Source organism: Myxocyprinus asiaticus, chromosome 45, assembly GCF_019703515.2.
Source record: "Myxocyprinus asiaticus isolate MX2 ecotype Aquarium Trade chromosome 45, UBuf_Myxa_2, whole genome shotgun sequence".
NCBI classification, from domain to species: domain Eukaryota; kingdom Metazoa; phylum Chordata; class Actinopteri; order Cypriniformes; family Catostomidae; genus Myxocyprinus; species Myxocyprinus asiaticus.
Genome location: NC_059388.1, coordinates 30,938,777 through 30,946,924, shown reverse-complemented (window position 1 = coordinate 30,946,924; position 8,148 = coordinate 30,938,777).

Here is an 8,148-nt window from a genome sequence, read left to right as displayed (position 1 = left end):
GGTTCGGTGAACTTACTGAAATTTCTCTTAGCTGCTGAGAACAATGACCGTAATTTGTCATTATGTAACATCAGTAATTATGTAATTAGTAACATAATACAGATTCTTATTAATCTCACAGCAGACAACAATTGAGTTAATGAAATATAATTGATATAATGTATATAATGATATTGTCCCTTCTTTGGTGATGATATAATCATGCTATATAATGCTATAGAGTGCAACTGTGCCTGAAAATATTCATATATATCGAATATATCAGTAGATTGAGAGTGTAGGGAGAGCGACTCGATTGTGTCATGGAAGTGGGTGGTCGCTTCAAAGCTCTTTTGGCGCACTTTGTTCACTGCTACACTCTGATTGTTGGATCGGTTCTCTTCAGGATCATGGTGTAACAAAGTTCACAGTTAGGGGAAAGGAGGAAGCGGGAGACGGCAAATCCAGCTCAAATGGTATGTTTATTTTAAACTCAAAATCACGCTTTTCACAGAAACAGTTTACCACAGTCTCTGGGTGTGTGTGGTAACTCTCTCTTTCCTCACTGGCGTCTGGCTCACTTAAACGGCTTAAAACCCGTCTCCACTCTCACTGCAATGATAAACAGCTGTTAGAGACAGTCATTGCCAGGTGACGACCCTTACCGTTCTCATCTCCTGATCTCGCTCTCCATTCACAAGCTGACGATAAACCACGCCCCCACTACCACACATGGATATTGTAGTTCTTAACCAGAAATTCCACTACTAAACACAATTTCTTTTTAAATGTAGATGAAATTGCATGGATCTTTATCCTCGTGCAACCCCTCGTACACAAGCGTGCATGTTTTATCTTGGCTTTGCTATACCCAACGCATAATTTAAATTAATTTAAACCAGCTGAATACTGTTCACAAGACTGTCATTAAAGGGTTGAACTTCTGGTGCACCGAGTCACGTGACTCCCTCCCGGGTTTCGGCACCACTGTAACAGGTAAAGGTTGGGCAGGGAGGAGGCGGGAACCGACTGAACAGTCAACATAAAGTTTAATGGACAACATAAACTTAAACCAACATAAAACATAAGGATACACACACAACGCAGCCACATGCATCTCTCTTTCTCGAACCGGCACCTCCGGCTGCCCCTTATCTCGCTCTCCTGCTGATCAGCTGATTCAGCGCCAGCGTGCTCCATCACGGCCCGGCTATGCCCTTCTCCTCACCACACAGCGGCTTTATATGGAGTTAGGATGAAAATAAGGTGCATTTCAAACTGTTCTTAGACCAGTGCAGACAGACAGCACACTGGAGGTTAAGCCATTCACTAAATAGGGAGCAAGGGAGCATCCTATAGCTCTCTATGCAGTTAAGTGCATTCACTCCTAAAATCTGATTAAAAGTTCAGTTTCAGGCTGCAGATGATGTTTGGATCACTCAACATGTTTGACAGACATGTGACAATGATAATCAGTACATAGATTCAGAATTTATAATGTATCATTTTATTTTAACATGATTGACAGTGATTGGATGATGCTGGACATTACTTTGAATCAGAATTAATTATGCTAATTTATGATGTAATGTCAGTAACATCTCAAAAACTCCTGCAAACTTAACAAACCATTTGTTTTTTAGGTGCTTCTAGTTACAAATGAAAACGGGAAATGGAAAATGGAAAATGCACACAGCAGTCACGCTCGAGTCTCAGGATGTTAAAATGTTCCTACTACCTGATATCACTGAAACAGGCCTCTTGAGAAATCACTCTTGTCTCTGTGGCATTCCGCATTTTTCATCCAATCAGATTTAAACACTAAACTGAATCTTTACCTTGACTTGACCAGGGTCAGTTAAGGGACTCAACGTCATTAGCTGAGACAGTGAACGGTCTGTTTACTCGCAGTGAATGTGATCAGTGCTGTTAGATCAGACAGACGGATCAGATAATGAAGATGAGGGAATAACAGATGTAACGTATCGCTCATGCATCAGTCTCATGTTGAAAGCAGGCTCATAATGAAGTTGTCAGACGCAATCAGAGAGCACATCTACAACTCCCCTGCGGCTGCCATGCCGGACATGACAGCGGTGATGGATGACGGGAGAGAACATGGCATTACGGCAGCCCTGGAGGTCAACAGTTCCGTCTGATGCGACAGAATCTCTTCTGAATAACATGCACTGAGGTTCATAAGCTCAGAACGTTAAATGGTCATAATAAATATATGAACCAGCACTTACAACCCGTTTTATTTCCGTAATGTGATGTATTTCCAAATGAAATATGCAGGACGAGGCTTGATTTTATCCATCGGCAATTGATTAATGGTGAAAAGTGGGCTGGACTTTCCAACATTTGCCAGGTTAGTTTGTTTAACAGGAAGCAAAGGGGAGTGGCTTGATAAACAGGGGGTGTGTCCTGTGGCTGTTTGTTATCTCTGAGTAATGAACATAATGACAGGAAGACACGCCTGAATTTCCTCCAAAATAGCAGCAATCGTGCCTCTGCACGCATCATAGTTTAGAGCGGATGAAAAGCGTTGAACTTATATTTATGTTCCAATTTGCTATTTTAATGTTCCCTGTGTAATAAAATGGATCTTTATTCAGACAACTGTAAAAAGAAAATCAATGATAAAGATTTGAAGTGCATAAATAATGATTTATTTCTCAGCAGATTTGATTCATGAGGGGAGTAACTGTGTTTTAACACAGCTATTGTGGGTATATTAATGATACAAGCAGAAGTAAGTTGAATTTTTTTTATTACAGGAAGTATCCAACCACCAGATTTCACTTGAGACCCATCAGGAGAGCTGCAGCAGGCCCGACACGAGAGCTGTGGGTTGGATGCTTCCTTTTGGATACTGCTGCTCAAAACCACACAATCCACAAACCTCAAACACACACATACATGTGCAACAGCACATTTGACATTAAACACACGGGTTGATTTTCAAACCTTTTCTGTGTAAAGTTATTTCCAATTTTACAACTGATGACATAGCCTTGTGAACCCTAAAACAATCGTAAAATCGCAGATTTAAACAACTTTACAGCTCAAATATATATTTATATGTCCCTCCCCCTGAACATCCCCCCCCCCCCCCCCCCACACACACACACACACACACACACACACACTACAAACATCCAATGGTCCACACATACAAATAATTTATTTTATTTTTTTAAACAGACAAGAGGAAACATTTAAGAATATATATAACAAATGTAATTCAACAAATATATACCCAAACAAAATGTCTCTCTCCACTGCCCGTCACTGAGCACCCTCTAAAAAGGCCAAATACCTGCCCCATTTCTTGGCACATGCATCCGAACTGCCAAGCCGTCTATACGACATCCCTTCAAATGATGCTACCTTACCCATTTCGGTGCACCATTCATAAAAAGGGAGCGTCCGCTGATTTCCATCCCCTCAGAATTATCTGTCTCCTGATTATCACGCTGGTGAGGACCCACCTTTTTACATATTTATCGGTTATATCAATAACCGCCCCATCACCCAACACACAAAGTCTGGGACAGAACAGAATTTGAGTGCCCAGGACCTCACAAACAAAATTCTGGACTCTCAACCAAAACTCCTGAATCCTAGGACAAGGCCAGAAAGCATGGGTTATATCTCCATCCTCCAACTGGCATCGCCAGCAGGTGGGTGTATCTTTTAGACCAAATCTAAATAATCTGGAGGGAGTCCAGCAGAAACGGTGTAATATCTTAAATTGCATAAGGTGAACCCTTGCATCTCTGGACATGACCTTAACATTTTTCAAAATCCTTCCCCACACCCCATCTTCCAATATCAAATTCAAATATTTTCACCATGAATTCTTAAAGCTCTGAAGGTGTTTTTAAAGATTTCCTGTTTCAGTGGCATACCCAAAATTAAAGACTTGACCAAAAAAATAAAAACAACAACAACAACAAAAAAACAAGGAGCGTCAAGTGTTTGGTATCATCGTAAAGAAAAGTTTTCACATTTTTTAATGATATAGATTATGATACATTCTGAGACTCTCAGCCTAAAAAACTGCTGAAAAATCACAACAACAAAAAAACGAGCCAAAATTGTACTTTTTCTTATTTTTGTTATTTGACATTTATATATCTCTGGGTGTAAATAAGGTGGCTCTGAAAAAACTGCTTTTGTTTTGATCGCAATCATGTCAACTGTATCTGAGAAAAAATGTGTGTTTATACGACAAAGCAATCAAAAGTAATAGCATTACAAAAATAATTTATCATTGTTTCCAAAAATGTCTCCAAGTGTCCAAAAGCCTCTCGAAACAAATAAAACATAATAATTGTACATAAGAACTAATTACACATGCAAACACAACAATGACTAAAGGTTTGCATAGCATGCAGACATGATTTTAGTAATGAGATTTCACAGAATGAGTTTCATTCTGTGTCATTTGAGTCATCATTGAGTCTGTGTCATGTATTTGGCGCCATCTCCTGGTGGTCATATGTAACATTGTGCTTTATGTGGATTATCTAATGATCTATGCATCTGATTACCTTGAGTGTGGGCTTGTTTGAAAGATAATCACCTTCTCTGAGTAATGGTATGTGATATTTTATGTTCTGTTTATTTTTCGTGAAGTTATAAGCAACACCAACATAATAGTCAAAGACATATACTTCGCTATATTTTTGTCTGTGAGTAAAACAAATAGACTCTTTGTATTCTACTCTTTGAGAGCTTTCGGAAATAAATATGACAAATGGCTATTTGATCAATCTGATCTTTTTACTGACTGCAATAATATATATATATATATATATATACAGTGATACATTATTTATAAATTATCAAAACAGAACACTTATGATTTGTCTGCAATTTTTATCAATCAAGCTGTAATTTTGCCAAATTATGCACAAAAGAGTGGAAATATTATTTAACGGTGTGTGCATTTAGGATAAATAAAATGTTAGCTAGGAAATTAACCTTATCAAGACAAAGGATTCTGTCATTTTATTTTTTTAAATGTTGAAATGTCATTTACATCAGTGTCATTTCCAGCACAGAATTCTATTAAACACAATACAGAATTTGAGATGTGCTGGAAATGACAAAAATAACATGAATCTCTTGAGATGCATGAATACACACTGTTGGACATTGTTAGTAGACAAATTAAATAAACTAGTGAGAGTTTGAAAAATGTTTTAACCAGACTTTACTTTCTAGAAGTCCACAGTGCTAAAGGTTCATGAAGTTCTTCATTCAACACACATATCTCACACATGTGACGAGCACACTTTGCTGTCATCATCCCTTGAGTGTTTTCAGTAATTTGCGACACTGCATTATCATGAGCAGCCCGCAGCGGCCACACGAGACCATCATACATTTGTAATGCTGCATTTCATTACCGCAGCATGCAGCCATAACGCTGCTAATGGGCTGTGCACAGGATCTCTCCTGGGCTTTAAATGCGATATCGCATCACTCGCACCTGCATTCTAGCTGCGCGCTTCTACTGGATTTTCTTCATGTGCTGGTTTTATAACCCCCCTGACAAACACAGTGCACACTAAAACACTAGATGCACACTCTGTTTTATAGTTCCTTTTGTCCTCTGGCTGAATTGGTTTTCTTCTGAGAGCTTATTTCATGCAATAATAGTGTCGCACAAGCCTGTCAGCCTCTATATTTCACAAAGAGAGAGGGTGGAAGAGAAGGTGAAGGACTTTGGTGGTGTACTTTACCCAAAAATGAACATTCTGTCTTCATGTACTCGTGCTCAAGGAGAATTTTTGAGGAATCTCCACACAGGTTGTTTTTCTGTACACCGATTGGCTATTTAAAAACAAACGGGACAAGATCTGTTACAGGAAAGAAGACTGCGCTCATCAAGCCATTTCATGAGGTCTTTAAGTGTTAAACACCCCATTGATGATGCATAAGTGATTGACATTAATGATTTACACAACTATCGCTGTCATGAATAAAGGGTTTAAACTTCATTTTGAATGATGGTTGTAATTAAGCATCTTTGGACCATTGGTAATCACTGATTGAAAATAACACTGACTTAAAGGGAATACACAGAAAAGCTAAATATAGGTTAATAAGTATATATATATACAGGTGCATCTCAATAAATTAGAATGTCATGGAAAAGTTCATTTATTTCAGTAATTCAACTCAAATTGTGAAACTCGTGTATTAAATAAATTCAGTGCACACAGACTGAAGTAGTTTAAGTCTTTGTTCTTTTAATTGTGATGATTTTGGCTCACATTTAACAAAAATCCACCAATTCACTATCTCAAAAAATTAGAATACATCATAAGACCAATAAAAAAAACATTTTTAGTGAATTGTTGGCCTTCTGGAAAGTATGTTAATTTACTGTATATGTACTCAATACTTGGTAGGGGCTCATTTTGCTTTAATTACTGCCTCAATTCGGCGTGGCATGGAGGTGATCAGTTTGTGGCATTGCTGAGGTGGTATGGAAGCCCAGGTTTCTTTGACAGTGGCCTTCAGCTCATCTGCATTTTTTGGTCTCTTGTTTCTCATTTTCCTCTTGACAATACCCCATAGATTCTCTATGGAGTTCAGGTCTGGAGAGTTTGCTGGCCATTCAAGCACACCAACACCATGGTCATTTAACCAACTTTTGGTGCTTTTGGCAGTGTGGGCAGGTGCCAAATCCTGCTGGAAAATGAAATCAGCATCTTTAAAAAGCTGGTCAGCAGAAGGAAGCATGAAGTGCTCCAGAATGTCTTGGTAAACGGGTGCAGTGACTTTGGTTTTCAAAAAACACAATGGACCAACACCAGCAGATGACATTGCACCCCAAATCATCACAGACTGTGGAAACTTAACACTGGACTTCAAGCAACTTGAGCTATGAGCTTCTCCACCCTTCCTCCAGACTCTAGGACCTTGGTTTCCAAATGAAATACAAAACTTGCTCTCATCTGAAAAGAGGACTTTGGACCACTGGGCAACAGTCCAGTTCTTCTTCTCCTTAGCCCAGGTAAGATGCCTCTGACGTTGTCTGTGGTTCAGGAGTGGCTTAACAAGAGGAATACGACAACTGTAGCCAAATTCCTTGACATGTCTGTGTGTGGTGGCTCTTGATGCCTTGACCCCAGCTTCAGTCCATTCCTTGTGAAGTTCACCCAAATTCTTGAATCGATTTTGCTTGACAGTCATAAGGCTGCGGTTCTCTCGGTTGGTCGTGCATCTTTTTCTTCCACACTTTTTCCTTCCACTCAACTTTCTGTTAACATGCTTGGATACAGCACTCTGTGAACAGCCAGCTTCTTTGGCAATGAATGTTTGTGGCTTACCCTCCTTGTGAAGGGTGTCAATGATTGTCTTCTGGACAACTGTCAGATCAGCAGTCTTCCCCATGATTGTGTAGCCTAGTGAACCAAACTGAGAGACCATTTTGAAGGCTCAGGAAACCTTTGCAGGTGTTTTGAGTTGATTAGCTGATTGGCATGTCACCATATTCTAATTTTTTGAGATAGTGAATTGGTGGGTTTTTGTTAAATGTGAGCCAAAATCATCACAATTAAAAGAACCAAAGACTTAAACTACTTCAGTCTGTGTGCATTGAATTTATTTAATACACAAGTTTCACAATTTGAGTTGAATTACTGAAATAAATGAACTTTTCCATGACATTCTAATTTATTGAGATGCACCTGTATATGTGTGTGTGTGTGTGTGTGTGTGTGTGTGTGTGTGTGTGTGTGTGTGTGTGTGTGTGTATGTATATATGAAAATATTAAATTGCATATCAATTTGCATACATATGTATTTAAATCTGTATACTGAAACTGAACAGAACATCATGTATTGGAATAAAAACAGCTGTTAAATGTAAAAATTAAATAGCAATACATGATACTCATTTGAAAGACTCGCAGCTGTAGCATTTGTCAAAATATACACGGATTTTATTCACAGGGAGAATTTTGCTTTTCTGTGTATGCATTTCTGTATTTATTTACAGTAAAACTTATGGATGGGGACTCTTATTTTGAAGTGCTTGTACTCGATAGAGATCAGAGTAAAAGGGGGTTTTAAAACCTTTTTTGGATATAACAAATATTGTATATATCTATATTTAATGTGTTGCATTTAATACTTTTTATATAC